The sequence below is a fragment of the Rhinopithecus bieti genome, unplaced genomic scaffold (assembly GCF_001698545.2).
Source record: "Rhinopithecus bieti isolate Rb0 unplaced genomic scaffold, ASM169854v2 scaffold_13857, whole genome shotgun sequence".
Classification (NCBI taxonomy): Eukaryota; Metazoa; Chordata; class Mammalia; order Primates; family Cercopithecidae; genus Rhinopithecus; species Rhinopithecus bieti.
This window is the reverse complement of record NW_016807741.1, coordinates 927,855-944,310: the sequence shown is the minus strand read 5'-3', so window position 1 is coordinate 944,310 and position 16,456 is coordinate 927,855. Positions and strand designations below refer to the sequence as shown.

Below are 16,456 nucleotides of genomic sequence, written 5' to 3'. Positions count from 1 at the left end.
AAATGAACAAAAGCACAGGAATTGCTTATGCTGCTAGATGTGAAAAGCGATGCTCCAACATCTGCCTTAAACTTAAACTACAATTTGTTACGACTTACTAGAGAAATGACCCAAAGCACAGGAATGCTTATGCTGCTAAGAAAACGATGCTTCCAACATCTGCCTCTAAACTACTAAAGTCATCAAGAAATCCAACCACTCCGGAGTTCAGTCAAGCCACCCAGCCGGAGGCCGGCTGGATCAGGCCCCACAAGAGACAAGGGAGACAGTCTGAGCTGTCCCAGAGCCACACAGTCGCTCACATTTGGAAAGGTAATTCCTTATTTCTGAAAGTGGGAAAACTACCTGACAATGATCCCAGTATTTTCTAGATTCCACAAATGGGGCTTTTAAAATGGCATGCTAATCAATTCTGTGATGGGGGTTTCTAAGGTCAAAACGGGGCCGTAAAAGGTCACTAAGAACCATTCAGGAGGTAAAGAAAATCCTAATTCCTAAGGGAGAACTTCTGAGCTATTGACTAAAAATGGAGCTTGCTTTGGAGGGAGACTGAGATAAACTCCCTGCTTCTGTGTCATCAAGGGACCCAGTCAAAAACTTGTGTGCTTCCTCTTCCAACTACAAAACTGCAAATCTATACAATTTTTGGTCATGTCATATTTTAGGCAAAATCATTTCACTAAGTATTGATTTAGCATCTTTTCTCTGCTGCAAAATTGGGAATGTTCAAAATAAATTCAATTCAAAATTTTAATGGCAAAGTAATGCCTTCCAGTGTTGTGGAATTTAAAAGCCCTTGCTGACAGCTGTCGTACCCATGGGAGGAGATGCGGAGTAATACTGCAAATGAAGTCCAAAATATCCCTCGTACCAATTTCATTTTATTCAGTAATTTCATTCTTGCTTTCAAGTCCCAGAGAATACAGAAAGCAGGTGTCTGCCTCACTAATCATAGCCCAGGGTTTAATAATTCAATGTTGGGCCTCCTTAGAAAAAGTCTCTAAGGGAAACACTTAATGTAGCATATGGCAAGCTTTCCCTAATGAGCAATTCAGCGCGAGTTTTGCAAGATCCTGGGAGATAAAAGGACACACTCTGGAGAATTGTGAATCTGACTGGAGATCACTGACTTCCTCTGAACTTCCTGCCTGCCGGCATCCATTGAAGGGTATCAATCCCAATTTTGAAGAGGCCAGGGAAGAAATCTCAGTATCTTTCTTGGAAATTTTCTCCTTCACACAGTACATATACAGCACTTGGCACAGTGGCTGGCACTCAATCAGGCAAGGTATAAAAATGGGTATTCAACCTCAATTTTTCTGGAAAATGCCCTTCTACTGGCAAGATGAAGGCAATCGCCACACAGCCCGAATACCTCATGGATTCATCCTTAGTTTCTCTTCCTTCAGGGCCCTTTTGTCCAGTTCTTTAAAGCCAATTAATAAAAGTAGTCTAGTCACACAAAACTATGACATAGACAGTCAGTCTTGAACTTAATATTGTGGATGATCAGAAATAAAAATAGCACAAGTTATAACCATTGCATCAATTTTGGTCACTGATTAGTGCTCAATTAGTTTTTTTGCAGGTTGGTGGCTATTTTACAGGTTGAAAAGTTATCCACATCATTTCTTGGCCTTTCGGCTAAGATCAAGTGTGAAAAGTGATCAGCAAGGTAGTGTAAATGCTTTCCTAAACGCCGTATTGTAGTGGATCTTTGCATTATCTGAGGTTTCAGTGCTTTTTCACATGTAACTTTTGGAGATCTGTTCAAGAGATTTCCAGAAAGAGTTCTTGGTCAAGCATTGGTTGAAACAGGATGATAACGGCTGTACTTTCAACCTCTACCACACTCGGTTTTTAAAACGTCTCCCATCACACAGCAATGCTGAAGTAATTATCTAAACTTTTCCACACTGTTCTTGGACACCCTGGTTAGTGTCCTGTGAGTTATGGGTTATGAGATAAAGAAAAGCAAACAGGTCCTGTAGGCAGAATTGAAACCTGAATATGCTAATATTTATTGCACAGTTCCAACAAACAGCAGCTCTCATCCTTCTGACTTCACAAACCAATAAAAAAAATTTATATCTTTAGAGAACTCAGGATTACAAACTTTTTTATTTTACCAAATAAGAACATACTGTAGAGAAAAGGACATGAAGGTTTAAGGAACAATTTAAGGTTGAAAAAAAAAATGGTGAAGTCCCCATCCTGTCCTTTTCTTTCCTATTTTGCCACAGGCTGGCACCCGCCCTCCACCGGTCATTCAGGAAGTGTGGGGGCTCCTGGTGCTCAAGTCCCCTTGAGCTTGGCTCCAGGTCTGCAAGACACACTGGCCCTCACCACTGCTGAGTCAAGATGGGGGTCTCCCCTCACTCCCTTTCCCCCTCATTTCTACTGACTCCCTCCCACTGGTGACTGGGTAGAAAAGTTGCAGAACATTGATTTAGATCATCATATTTATATGATCATCTTCTTCATTTCCTTTCCTTTAACTCACATGGGTTTTTTAAAACAAAATTTACTTACTAAAACTCCTTCATAGTACAAAGCTATTTTATTTGGACAAAGCTGGTTCCAGGCACAGAAAAGCTTGATATTCACTTCCAGCCACCCGAACCTCAAGCATTTGGTAATTACAGTCAAAAGATCAGAAGCTCTCACTGGAGAAATACATGGACCTGTTTACAATATTTTTATATGTGGAACACAAACATATACAAGCAGTTTCCGAGAATACTTGTACATTACATGAAAAGCAAAAATAGTATCATGCTTTAAAATGTTTCTCAAAAAATAATTTCAAACGACCAGGTTTTAAATAATTAGGCCACTTAATTTTTATTCGAGCAAGAATCAGAAAATGATTGTAGACTATATCCTTTTACACAAAACACATTTGTAGGGTTTCTAAAACGCAATATACATAAAAGAAAAATTTTAGAATAATATCCTGTTTTCAATATGTCAGGGTAATTTGCTAATATGTTTTAAGGGTTATGTTAGTTTTCATTTTTTTAAAGTAATACATACCTGGGTAGTCAATGAGGGTTCAATGCAGGTTCATGTGGGACTGCAAATTTGGCCTAGTTTTTGATGAATCTTGCTTTCAAAATCTTATTGTGACATGACCACTTTCTCTGTACATGATAGGTTTTACTGGCATCTGGGGGTCACACATGGGTCTCTTCAACTACCTCCTTAACTCAGAACTCCAGAAGACAGCGAGCTCCAGAGAGGCCAGTAGCAGGTCTTCCCATGCCTGAGGCACACTGAGGTCCATTCCTGGCCTCAAGGGAATATGGTGGTTGGAGGGAAGAGTGAACACCAACACCCAGCAGAAGGCCTGGCATGGAGAAATGTCCAGTGGAGACAACTGTCGTCCACACAACTAAAAGGCTACCTTTAAGATACAATGCTGACTGGGCGCAGTGGCTCATGCCTGTAATCCCAGCACTTTGGGAGGCTGAGGTGGGCGGATCACTTGAGTTCAGGAGTTCAAGACCAGCCTGGCCAACATGGTGAAACCCCGTCTCTACTAAACATACAAAGAAAATTAGCTGGGCATAGTGGCAGGCACCTGTAGTTCCAGCTACTCAGGAGGCTGAGGCAGGAGAATCACTTGAACCCAGGAGGTGGAGGTTGCAATGAGCTGAGATCGTGCCACTGTACTCCAGCCTAGGTGACAGAGTGAGACTTTGTCTCAAAAAAAAAAAGAAAAAGAAAAAGATACAATGCTGCCAAATGTTTACAGGCAAACCTTAGACAACCCAGATCCTTAAGCCCATATCCACATCTATTCTATTTCCCCACAAGAACCTGCAGGAAGGGAGACAGAAATGAAGGGCAGCAAGTGGACTCTGCAGTGCGGCAACTGAAAACCTCCCATCCCCAGAGCAAAACATGACAATGGGAGGGGATACGATGGAACAAACTGTGAGGCTTCTATCTGGACTTATGACAAAAGGGCTAAAATCGGGTGACACTTCAAAGCGCTAGAAAGGAACGGTACTGTGATTACTTGGCAAAGAAAAGCAACATGGATAAACAGGATTCCGATTTTTTTTTTTTTTTAATAAGAGATGGGGTCTCACTCCATCACCTGGGATGAAGAGCAATGGCATGATCGTAGCTCACTGCAGCCTCAAACTCCTGGGCTCAAGCGATCCTCCTGCCTCAGCCTCCCAAACAGCTGGGACTACAAGCACACACCACCATGCCCAGCTAAATTTTTTATTTCTTGTAGAGACAGGGTCTTGCTATGTTGACCAGGCTAGTCTTGAACTCCTGGCCTTGGGCAGTCCTCCTGCCTTGGCCTCCCAAAGTGCTAGGATTACAGGCGTGAGCCACCACACCCAGCCCTGATCAATTTTAGACTCCTTTGTGCTCGACGTTATCCCCACAGTTGTATCAACCAGCAGGGAGAAGTAGTGAGGACAGAGAATGCAGATGTGGGCATGGATCCACTCGGGTTCCTCTTGCAGGGGCACTCTCTCTGTAGATGCGAAACAGTGAGGCACACGTTGTAAAAGCCCAAACACAATACTTCAAAAGCATGCACAGAAACCCCTTCACATCTGAATACATGACGTTAACTTTCAGGCCAAGTGGACTGACCCTGGCTCCCCTCCTGCTGCTGGGTTCATCCGCAACAGACAGGAATGTTTGCGAGGCGAGAGTTCTATTTTTCTTACATAAAAGGTCTGTTTTACAAGGTTATTTTATCTGGTTACCGGTCCAATGCATAAAAGACAGTGGTATCCTGTCTCACGTACAAAGCGCCATGCTGCCCGGGACGCCTCCCGAATGTGCGGCGGCACCTCTGATGGTGCTCTTCCATCTCTCCACTTGTCCCAATATTAGTTTCTTCAGGCTGCTTCATTCTTCCATGATGTGCCTCTCAGTGAGGCTGTATTTTGCAGGAAAGTTCCAGCGAACGATGTAACAGGTGGAGAATCCCAGATCCCAAAACAGAGATTGGAACCATGCAAAGAGACCCTTGTGTTGAAACACGTTTCTAATCAGATAACCGGGTGCATCTGTTCTGTTAAATGTCCACTACACTTATAAACAAACTAACCAAATTCAGAAATAACCACACAATTGTAAAATCTGAAAGGAATAAGGAAGGTATTATCTGTGAAACTTGCCATTTTCCTGAAAATGTGCTGCAGATTTAAGTGTTAGGAAACAAAAGAATCCTAAATTTCTAGTCACTGCTATAATTTGAAGTACACATGTTACGCCGTAAATCTGATACCCCAAGACATAAGAAAAAGTCACACTTAGGGAGAAAACCTTCATAACTGTTAGAAATGTTAGAAGAAATATGTTCATTTAAAAAACAGGACATTAGTACTCAACTTACGAAATAAACTCACTAAGCCAGCGGGAGGCACCGCCTAGGAGGACTGTGGCTCAGCACGCCTTAGTGCCTTGGACTCTCTTTCTATCACCTGTGCTTCTGGGGCAGCCCTTTGCAGAGAGTTTCTGTCCATTTCATTAGGAAGCTCTTGCCGTGTGGCTCAGTTCTATGCTTGGAAAGGCAGTGAGCGACCTTCAAGATCTGACGCTCCATTCCAAGGCGACAGAGAATCAATCATGGATGGGCACGAGAACAGAGTCAGATCGCCGGCCAAGGTAAAATGAAGACGATCTTCTGGATCGGGGCTTCCTGATACGTGACCAGGGCCAGTCCCTACCCCCACAGAAACCACACGAAAACGTATGTCTCTGCAGTCTTCCCAGGAAAACGATCCATAGATTTCTTCAGATTTTCCAAAGAGTTTGTCTGAAACTTCCAAAATAAAAAGAACCATTGTTTTGTGCTCATTTTCCTGGGGTGTTCCTATGTATTTAGTGCACCTGAACTCATAACGATGTGTTCATCCCTGGGTAAAGAGTAAGATTTCTGAATTCTCAGTGATATGCTGGGCTGTGAAGTGCAGTGAGCCAGAAGGTGCAGATTCCCCAAGAGACACATACTGAAACACTCTTCGAGTACAACTGAGGCCAACACAAAATCTGAATAAAAGTGTAAGGTTTTATTTGGAACCTTATTTCCCTATGTCTAGATCTGTTCTATTTCTAGAAAGTTTCTAGGAAGCAAGCATCAAACCCTGACTGGATTCATGCCATCATCTCCACTACGTTCAGTTGTCTACATTATTTTCTAAAGTTATCCAACAGGGAGAGAAGACCTTTATTAATAATATTTCCCTAATATCTAATATACTTATTTTTAGCTAAGTTAATCTTTGAGCCACATATCCATTCAGAACATACCAGAATAAAATCAAACTCACTGTTAGAAAATGTATCAATACTTCCAAAGATCACATGCCACTACCCTTAAGACACAACAGCCCGCTAGTGTGAGCTACCCAACATCAGAACGCCTACAGCTCCAGGCCCTGCATGCACCATCTCATCCATCCCAGGAAAGTCACCTCCTTCCCTGAGAGCACTTTAAGTGAGCTCTGGGCGAGTTTACCGCCCAATCCCACCACCATTTTTTATTCTTAGGCTCTGAAATTTTTCCCTCTTGGGTCTCTTTCATTTGTACTCACAGTTTTCAGAATCTAAGATGGTCTTTAAAATATTCATTCCAGTAGGGACCAAGTTTTCTCCTGCCTGGTTAATTCCTTCTGGGTGTATCAAATGCCTGGGCCCAGTCAATACTGTGGCTAGAACTGGCTAAAAGGAAACACTTCTATTGATGAAAGTATCAGAATAAAAGTTTCTAAAAGTCTGTCGTAATGAGAAAGCGGCTTAACAGGCAATATAGGTTCAGATTAAAATTTAACGTGACTTTTAAAAACCTATTTAATGTGGGTTTTTTGTTTTTGTTTGTTTGTTTTGAGATGGAGTCTTACTCTGTCGCCCAGGCTGGAGTGCAGTGACACGATCTCGGCTCACTGCAGCCTCCACCTCCCGGGTTCAAGCAATTTTCCTGCCTCAGCCTCCTGAGGAGCTGGGATTACAGGTGCCCGCCACCGCATTCGGCTAATTTTTGTATTTTTAGTAGAGAAGGGGTTTTACCATGTTGGCCAGGCTGGTCTTGAACTCCTGACCTCAAGTGATCAGTCTGCCTTGGCCTCCCAAAGTGCTGGGATTACAGGCGTGAGCCACTGCGCCCGGCCTTAAAAAACCTACTTAATGTTTTCACTGTGCTTTCCATTAAATACATTATTAGCCAATTTCTCTTAAAATGAGCAAAGCAAAAAAGAGCCAGGGGTATTGGGGTAGACTATTCAGCTTCCAAAGGCCATCTAATAGAAATGTTATGAAAACCTCTGCTACACACTAGTTTCAGAAATACTGCATAATCCACCAACAATGAAACTTTCAATAAACGAATACATGAACATGCCACGGAGCTTCTGCTCGGTCTCTAGAGCTCCGTGCATTCTCTTCATCCTTTCCCCTTGATCCACTTCCAAGTTGGTCTGAATGTCGTCTTAAAAGTCAGTCTTCCCCTGTTTTGGTCAATTATTTGACCATCATATGTATCTGCCCCAGAATGCTTCTCAAGTCTCTTAATCCCAGGAACAGGTAAGAAAAAAAGATAACTGCTCAAGGACTTTCTGACTCTCCTATCAAATACAAATTTTCGTTCATTCCAATGGTCGAGAACACATTAGTCTGCATTCTGAAAGCAGCCCACAATTTTAAATAGCATGTTCAGGTACATGGAACACACTCAACTTTCCATTTTTTAAAGGATAAATAATCTTTCCTGGAGATTAAAGTTTCTTTCCTTCTCCTCCCTTTCATTCACACTGTCTACCTTTTGGCCACTAATTTTGCACGAACTCATTCACCCAATAATAGAAGGAGGCGGCGGCTGGAGGGCCAACTGAACAGCTTCTTCTCTCTCCTCATTGGCACTTCTGCCCTACATAATAACATCTCATTTTGAAAACTGGTAGCATTGTGCCACAAGTATATCTGGATATAATTTGGACGGACTTTGCATATTCTAATACAGGCCATTCCGAGACCGGTTCCAGATTGAAATTTCATCATTACTGCCTTTAGGATTGTCACTTGATGATTTATTTCTTCCTGAAAAATAATTGCTTCTTATCTAAGTAACTTACACTGCAAGCAGATAGAAAAGACAAGAATAGGGATAGGAGGAATTACATAAACTGCCTGGGAAAACTGAGGCTCATAAGAACCCCAAACCTTCAAAAGATAATTGTCTCCAAAGCATGACGCTAATACTGATAGACATAATGTGAGACATGCATGTCAACCCAGAAGTACAAGATCATAATTATCTGCGATTATATATACTTCAGTGAAATCTACTGATTCGTCTAGTAAGTTACTAGGTATGCGAAAACAACATAATTTCCAGAGTTCCTAAATATTTCCAATATATTGAACTTAGGGATCCAAGATTCTGAACATGCCATCACCAAAAAAAATTGCAAACCTAAAAAACAAAAAGGAAACAAATTAAACAATGTCAAAGGAAAGACTTTCTTAGAAATGGTCAATATTTACTTTTATAATTTTCAAAACATTTTAAGTTAATACTTTTTATCATCTTACCATTATAAGCTCTTAAGTCTAATATTACATTTTATTTAAAAACAAGGCAGTTTTCATAGAGCAAAATAAATATTACACAATACTCATACACACCACCTATTTAATTATAGAGTATTTACTGGGTCAAAATATCTTCATATTTACAATTTGAGTCTTTAAAGTGGCATTAGTTCTGTCTTTATTTTCTTTTAAAAGTTGTCATCACGGTGACCGAAATTCAGATGCATAAATAAAATTATAGATTTTGTTCACCTTTAGAAACTCTTTTTTTAGTTGAGTAATAGTGATTAAAGTCTTTGTGCTTCTATTACATTAACTTTTAGCACATGAACTAAGAAAGATGCTCTTCAAAGCTGTTCTAACCAAAAAGAGGTAGGCCTTTTTTGAAAAAGAAAAAAAAACTTTTTTGGCAAAATTTCCAAAATAAAACATCAGTATTATTTCTTATTAAAATATTAATATACAAAAGTGAGCTGTATAAACAAAACTTTTGCTGTAGGCTTAAAGACCATGTTACTTAGACCAGCTTATTTAATTATTCCATAGAAAATCAAGAGTTCAGAGTTCATATTTCCAAAAGCATAAAACAACACATCAGGAGATATGGTAAAACAAAGAACCACGGAGTGCACACTGGTTTTTCTTTAAGAACAAGGCGAAGCTGGCCCAGGGAAGCAGAAATTATTAACAGCCCACATACATAAAATCACTGCTCTCCCAGTCAGCCTAACGGGGCCCAGATTTCCATGGCCAGCTTGTGAGTAATTTTTTCTTAGTGTATGTGAATAATTCTCCCTATCATTACAGAAAGCCACATACATGAAGAAAAAGAACACATTTTATAAACGTTAAATCACTCTCAACATCTGAGATTAAGCAGTAAGAAAACACTGTTTGTAGGGAAATTAAGTAACATAGAATAACATGACAACTGAGCCTCTAGAAGAGAAACATGAAAATAAAGATGACTTAAAAAAAGATGATGTTTTCAGTTCCTCACAATTTGCCTTCTGTAGCACCCTCCAGAATGAGATGAAATTTAATTTCCTCAGCATCTCATCAATTAAATGACTGCACAATTTAGGCTAAAGATAAGTAAATCTGTGGTACTTATATTTGTTATTAATGCCGTTACATGTAGTAAAAGAAATGAAGTGGCATAAGAACCACTTATTTGAAATAACAGCTTAGTGTGAACCTGAACTCCAAGTAAAAACCTTATTGGAATTCTATTTTAGGAGAGCTAAACATAGCAACTGCCTTATAAGCACCGCTACCCCAACATATTTAAAAGGACATGGTCCATCAGAATACATTTAATAATTAAATAACACTCCCCTCCACCCAAAAAAGTTTTACTAAAATGTAAAAAGAAGCCATTGTATTATCTTCAACTATAAAATATATTTGAACATAGAATATTTTAAAGCTAACTGATACAACTAACATTCTCCATAGGCACTTCATATTTTAAAAAGTAAAATAAACACACACATATACATAAAACATTAAAATTCTTTAACACAGAAAAACAAAGTTGTGGCAAGAATCCTTACTTTCTAGTCTGAAAACCTGTAAGTCTGGATTCCCTTTTGTTTAAGAGCAAATCCTACTGTTTAAAAAAATTATTTCAATCTCTAATTCCTAATGGCTCAGGTTTTTGTCATATAATAAATATTTCGCTGCTGATTAGGTAGCTCACAAGAGCTCACTTTAAAAAGCCATGTTTAAACAGCTCTAAAAGGTTTAATTAGCATTTATGATGTAAGCCCTTTTGTAAAACATTTGAGCTAATTTAGGTAAGATATGTCAGTATGTTAATACCTTTGGTTTACAACTTTAAAATGTTTTTAATCTTGAAGAGGAAGGAACTGGGGCAGCACAGACACGGAAACACATGAAGGCCTCCCTCTCGCTGGCTTTGCCATTTACCATTCGGGCTGAAGTGGTTTCAGGACGAGGCGATCGCTCACCTTCTAGTCAGAAATCAGATGACCTCAAAACAACCTCATTTCAGGCTGAGGCCTCATGTCTTTCGCTTAGAGCTAAAAATAAAAATACATGTGAATGAACAAATGAGCATGGAATGAAATCTCTAACATGACACTAAAATATAGAATATTAGAAGCCGTTTTATCACAGAAAATGAAAATGTACACATTTCTACACAGAGAATCACAATCCTATTTTGAATGAAGTGGTGCCCTTCTTATCCTGTTAGCCGCTGGGTATCATAACAATTGAAATTCAAGTTGGTTCTACAAAGCTAAAGTCGTATTTGATTCATTTCCTGAGATTATAAAACATTTATTTATTTATTTGAGACAGAGTCTCACTCTGTCACCCAGGCTAGAGTGCAGCAGTGTGGATCTCAGCTCACTACAGCCTCTGCCTCCCAGGTTCAAGCGATTCTCCTGCCTCAGCCTCCCAAGTAGCTGAGATTACAGGCGCCCACCACCATGCCCGCTAATTTTTGTATTTTTAGTAGAGACAGGGTTCCACCATGTTGGCTGGGCTGGTCTTAAACTCCTGACCTCAGGTGATCCGCCTGCCTCGGCCTCCCAAAGTGCTGGGGTTACAGGTGTGAGCCACTGCACCCGGTCAAACATTTATTTTTTATAGAGTTAAATTTAACAATATTTTAATGAAGTTGGCCACTTAGATCATATATATATATATGTGTGTGTGTGTGCCAGGGCAAGAAAAGGCAGTGTAATGCTAAATCGTAACAATAGCCTGGTCCTCAGAAATATATTTTTGTGTATTCACAACTCTTGGTTCCAATAGCAGTACTCGTAGAACATGAAAATAAACCTATTTCTCCAACCAAAATAAGGCACTCACTCATTCAGCAAATACCAAATGTTTCTTTTTTTTTTTTTTTTGAGACGGAGGCTCGCTCTCTCGCCCAGGCTGGAGTGCAGTGGTGCCATCTCCACTCACTGCAAGCTCCGCCTCCCAGTTTCATGCCATTCTCCTGCCTCAGCCTCCCGTGTAGCTGGGACTACAGGCGCCCGCCACCGCGCCCGGCTAATTTTTGTATTGTTAGTAGAGACGGGGTTTCACCATGTTAGCCAGGGTGGTCTCGATCTCCTGACCTCGTGATCTGCCCGTCTCGGCCTCCCAAAGTGCTGGGATTACAGGCGTGAGCCACCGCGCCCGGCCAGCAAATACCAAACGTTTCTAAGCACTGGAATTAAGTGCTTGGTATGAGAGAACAACTTCTAAACCCATCAGGGAGTCTGGAGTCCTCAGCCATCTATTTTCCAATTTGGGGTCTCAAGTCTGTGCTACGATGCTAAGGAGATTCCACAAGAGGTAGGAGGGCAGTATGTATTAAGTGACAACAGAATGAGGCTGCAGAATTTGAAACCAAATCCACTGAGAACTCTGAATCTCTCTGCTGTCGCTGTCAACGACCTCAGCTCATCATGTGTCTGTCTCTTCAGTGTGAAGCTTATGTTTTCAAAATCCTACTTTAATCCTGGAAATTAATTCTCTCTCATTTGGAGAATGCTGGTAGTTTTGGTACCAAATATAATGCCTCAGGCTATTTTGAAAGGTTAAATCTGCCAAGTACCTTCAAAAACCACTTATTTTAAGAGCACTTCATTCCACTGAAGCCATAATTTACAATTCAGAAATTCTGCTGCTAAAGTTATACTTAAAGAATTGGCCCTAGCTATACTATAATGAAGACAAATATGTTACAGAATGTTTTACACCATTCATCTATTCCCATTAAATATTATTCATAAATTATCACATATAGTCTACACTAACATTATCGTTCAATGTTTTGCATTTCTCTGCTGGTTCTACATATACCAATGACATTTTTAAATTTTGTGGGAATATGATACATTACCAAAAAAATCAAAATATATGCACCTGATTCAAATTAAGCTCCATGTTCATCTTAACCCATTTATGCCTAGTGTTCCATTGCTTGCAACGCCAAGTTGTGCATGTTCATCTTAACCCATTTATGCCTGGTGTTCCATACTGCAACGCAAAGCTTTGTGCATGTTCATCTTAACCCATTTATGCCTTAGTGTTCCAATTACTGCAACGCCAAGCTTGTGCATGTTCATCTTAACCCATTTATGCCTAGTGTTCCATTACTGCAACGCCAAGCTTGTGCATGTTCATCTTAACCCATTTATGCCTAGTGTTCCATTACTGCAACGCCAAGCTTGTGGAATGTATTTGTATCCTACTGCTTAAAGTCATCACCAAGGCCTGATTTTTCACAAAAAAATTTGCAACCTCCAGCATAAATGGGTTAAAACCAGAAGAATAAATACACTTCTGAGTTGGCTTATCTTCCATAATTTTTCATGGAGTCCAACTAAATTTAATATCTTGACAAATATTACCAAGTTAAATGTTTTGACTCTGAAGTTCATAGGCCTCAGAAAATACTTTAAAGTAATATACTGCAATGTACGCTTAAATACTTAGAATAAAGAAGACAAGAACTATGGGTAGTCATATCTGGGTTTTAAGCAAATCAATAAGCTTTGAAAGTACATTTCCCACAGATGTTCGTAAGATGATTCTTAAGTTTTAGATTTTGCTGCATTCAAATTTTAAACATGGAAAACCGTATGCTGGTCTTACGTGCAAGCAGCGAAACCCTTCCTCCTTTCCCGTGTATGTCAGACGGCCCTGTTCTTTTCAGTTCATAGGAAGCTTCAGAGAAAACATAACTAATTCATAGATACACTTTTTCTACTCTAAGTCTTAAACGTGCTCATCTATGTATCCCAAATTTGTCCCGTGTCAACACAGAGACCCTGTTGGCTACCCACAGCTCGACTCTTACTTGATTTTTTTCTTTGCCTTTCTTTTCTTTTTCTTTCTTTCTTTTTTTTTTTTTTTTTTTTTTTTTGAGACAGAGTCTCATTCTGTTACCCAGGCTGAAGTGCAGCGATGTGATCTCGGCTCACTGCAACCTCTGCCTCCTGGGTTCAAGCAATTCTCCTGCCTCAGCCTCCCAAGTAGCTGGGATTACAGGGACCCATCACCACATCTGGTTAATTTTGTATTTTAGTAGAGATGGGGTTTCTCCATGTTGGCCAGGCTGGTCTCGAACTCCTGACCTCAGGTGATCCGCCCGCCTCAGTCTCCCAAAGTGCTGGGATTACAGGCGTGAGCCACCACACCCGGCCTATTTGCTATCATTCCTTGGCAAGAACTAAAAGCAGCTGAGAGTCTTCATTTGCCTCCCGAACTCAAGATGTCCCCTTACATCTCACGACCTCATCCATGCCACAGTCACAGCTGCCATTTCCTCCTTTCGGCTTCAACCACTTGATGTTCTGTAATACAGGTTACAGTCGACAACAACTGCAACACTGTCATAATTCCACAACTTTCACTACTTCCACTTTAGGCCTTTGATGGTAAAATAAGGAGACTGAATCCGCAGAGATATGTTTCAGCTTACTAACTATATACTCAGTCTTAAGTCTTACTACTCATAAAACTCCATCTATCACTTCAGTAATATTACACTGTCTCCCATTTAAGAGAATTGATGAATTCTAGTGAGTTAGTTACAAATTTAGACAAATTACAGAGTCAAACTTCTATAAAACAAATGCTATTTATTTAAGAACATTCAATGTCAAAGATATTTTCATGAAAACCTGTCTCCTTAGTTTAAACTGAATCTTTTTTGCAGAAAGGATTAAGCCCCATGACACACTAGAGGTGAACCTGCAACCTGAACACTGTAGTCCCTCTTAGAAGTTTTCTTTCTGCTCCCAGCACTTGACAGATTCTAAGATTTCCTGTCTGACACATGCCTCATCTCCTAACCCAGCAAAACCAACAGCATTTTTTATTTCTGTGGGAATCCCGCAACTTCACATACGCAGCTTGCACTCTAAACACAATACATTTATCAGTCAGAAAATCCTAAATTGAAGGATTCCACAGGAAGAAAACAGAAGGTCTGAATGACAGCATGGAGACAGCGGCTGGCCATTTGGGAAAACTTTAAGCTGCATCTCTATCTTCATTCCTTAAGCCAAAATAAATTCCAGCAATACCACATTTAAACTGAAAATGTGAAACCATAAAAGTGTTCAAAGAAAATACGGCTGAAAATTTAAAAAATACATTTTAAGGCACATGAAGAACTTTAATTGTGACATAAACCCTAGGGGCCAAAAAAGAACACAACTGATTAAAAGTGGCCACAAAACCCATTTATAAACAAACAACACAAACTGAAAAAAAAACTGTAGTATTAATATGGATAAAGTTCTCATAAATTCCCAAGAAAAGAAAACCCCACGAAAACTTGTGCAACAATTACAGACAATGCATCAAGGAAAACAAGACCAATAAATACAGAAAATACCTTCAAACCCACTCAAAAGCAATATAAATCCAAATGAGATGCTAACAGAGTGACAGGGATTACCAAGAGTGTGGGGAGCAGGCACCCAAACAGACCATTAGGAGAGGTATACACCAGCGCTAACTTTTGAAGAACAGTGACGTTATTTACCAAAATGTTAAAATATGCATGCTTTTGACCCAGAAATTTAACTTCTGGGACCAGATTCTTATTTCTTCTCATGTGTAAGCAAAATATTTGTACGAGGAGATTGTTTATAACTACAATACAGCAGTACTATTAATATATAAAAAATGAAAGAAAAAATCTGCAAAACAAATCCAATGTCTGTCAAGGAAGCTGGTTTAAAAAAAACATTACCTTTCATGTAGCCAGGGAAAAGTGTCCTAGATATATTATTAAGTGCATAAATGATTCTGCTGAACAGATCTACAATGCCATTCATTTCAAAAGTACTATTTCTTAAAACGAGTTTAACAGACAAGAGTAAGAGGGAGGAGTGAAGGAACACAGGAGGGTTACCCAAGAGCCTGCTAGGCACAGGAGAATGGGGAAAGAGCTTTTCGCTTGTCACTTTATCTGTCTACAGAATTTTCCTAACATGAACAATTACTCCTTTGATAACAAAATGTTTTCAAGGATGCTCTGCTATTTCAGCATTTCAAAATTCTATGGATTGAATTTCTCAAAATGGAAAGAGATTGAGAGCCCTGAGTCAGGTCTATCAGGAGTCACTTTGGGAATGCTGGTATTCATTTGTGGCCAGAAGCAGAGGTGCTGGGAGAGCCCACTGGGTGGTGACTGCCAGTAGGCCTGAGCTCTGTGCTTCTCTCACATGGCCACTGCTTACCTCCCCAAGGTTCGCCTATCTGCACACTGTCTTGCAAAGTATACTTGCATGCAAAGTGCATGTTCACTCCTGACTCCTATAAATGAGGGGCAGGCCTCAAGGTCTGGTGTTTGCTCTTAAGGACTTAATGGGATATTCAATATTCAATAGCACAGAGTGTGCCACAAAGTGAGTGATAATCAATTGTTTTTTCATCTCTTCCATCCCAGAGACAAGGCCAATCCAGGCGAACTGCTGTTGCCCCAGACTCTTTCAGTGATCTCAAGACTCCAAACCCAGCTTCTTTGAAAATATGGTCTTGCCTTTTATGGGACACCCACTATTACAGACAGAAGACATGAAACCGGTCAGGCAGTCTGGTAAAATGTCACTGAAGATCAGTCCCTAGGCAGGAGGCAAAGCAGAATGTCCTACGAAACTATTTGTCCATTTTACTTTACAGATCTCACATTTGCCCCAAATCAACACTAACCAGAGATAGAATTCTTTAGTTACATAGCTGAACCATTCATCAGGACGACAGGAGGCATAATCACGCCAGCATGACTAGATTTTGGCCCTCACAGGCCCCCCCCACCCGCCCAAAATGACAGGAGTCTCACAATTACAGTTTCATTTCTGACGACTGGCCAATGGCTGCGTGAGCAGTGGCAGGTATAAGATTTTGA

General features: G+C 40.1%; 1 protein-coding gene across 4 annotated transcripts in view; it reads right to left on the bottom strand.

Annotated features, from left to right (window-relative positions):
* The window catches only part of XKR6 (XK related 6), a 308,531-nt gene that overhangs the window by 206,537 nt on the left and 85,538 nt on the right, over positions 1-16,456 (bottom strand). For 2 of the 4 annotated variants that reach the window (XR_001887584.1, XR_001887583.1), the window contains 2 exons: positions 10,390-10,610; positions 8,278-8,446 (listed from right to left, as the gene is read on the bottom strand). The exons of 1 other annotated variant lie outside the window; for it this stretch is intronic. The gene's annotated coding sequence lies outside the window, so the exon portion shown is untranslated. Of the gene's footprint in view, positions 1-8,277; positions 8,447-10,389; positions 10,611-16,456 lie in introns of those variants that run through there. One more of the 4 variants, XR_001887585.1, reaches the window with a different exon arrangement.